The sequence below is a fragment of the Aptenodytes forsteri genome, unplaced genomic scaffold, assembly GCF_000699145.1.
Source record: "Aptenodytes forsteri isolate BGI_AS27 unplaced genomic scaffold, ASM69914v1 Scaffold143, whole genome shotgun sequence".
Classification (NCBI taxonomy): Eukaryota; Metazoa; Chordata; class Aves; order Sphenisciformes; family Spheniscidae; genus Aptenodytes; species Aptenodytes forsteri.
The window spans coordinates 203,858-205,027 of NW_008794951.1; positions in this window are offsets into that span (position 1 = coordinate 203,858).

Sequence of the window (1,170 nt, forward strand, 5' to 3'; positions counted from 1 at the left end):
CCCAGTCTTTTAATACATGGCTCCGTGGCTGGTGTCACCACCACAATTTTGTTTTTTTCAATAATGGGATGGCCTACATGGCACCAGGCCTGCTGGCATCGGATGGGATTCACCTTTCTCAAAGGGGGAAGAGGGTCTTTGCTCATGAGCTAGCGGGGCTCATTGATTAGACTTGAAGGGGGAGGGGGATAACCTCAGTCTTGCCCGTGACAAGCTGTGGGATCACATGCCAAGGTTAGAGGGACGGGGTGCTAGTGAGGGCCCTCAGCCTGTTGCTCTGAGACTTGCTGGGTACACTGGAGCACACTTGAAGTCTTATGGAGATGAGCCAGGGGCTCCTGAGGTAATAGGAGCAAACAGGGGAACACTGGTGAAATACCTCAAAGGAATTAAGGCGTGTTCCTCTGTGAAGGTGGACACGGCCGCAGCCCAATGCCTCTACACCAATGCACACAGCATGGACAACAAACAGGAGGATTTGGAAGCCACCGTGCTGCTAGAAAGCTACGACCTGGTTGCCATTACTGAAACTTAGTAGGATGAATCCCATCATGAGTGCGGCTATCAATGGCTACAGGCTCTTCAGAAAGGACAGGCGAGGAAGGAGGGGCTGAGGGGTTGCCCTCTATGTCAAGAAGTGGATAGATTGTGAAGATCACTTATATTCTTCAAATATTTCTTACATAATGTGGTGGGTTGACTGTGGCTGGACGCCAGGTGCCCAACAAGCCGTTCTATCACTCCCCTCCTCAACTGGACAGGGGAGAGAAAATATAATGAAAGGCTCCTGGGTCGAGGTAAGGACAGGGGGAGATCATTCACCCATTACTGTCACGGGCAAAACAGACTCGACTCGGGGAAATTAATTTAATTTATTGCCAAGCAAATCAGAGTAGGGTAATGAGAAATAAAAACCAAATCTTAAAAACACCTTCCCCCCACCCCTCCCTTCTTCCCAGGCTTAACTTCACTCCTGATTTCTCTACCTCCCCCCCCCGAGCAGCTCAGGGGGACGGGGAATGGGGGTTGTGGTCAGTTCATCACATGAGAGAAGTAGAAAGGTTAAGGAGCATCAGGGAGTCTGAGAAAGAGAGAGACTGGTGGAACCAGAAACACATTGTTTCTGCCACTCCTTCTTCCTCAGGGGGAGGACTCCTCACACTCTTCCCC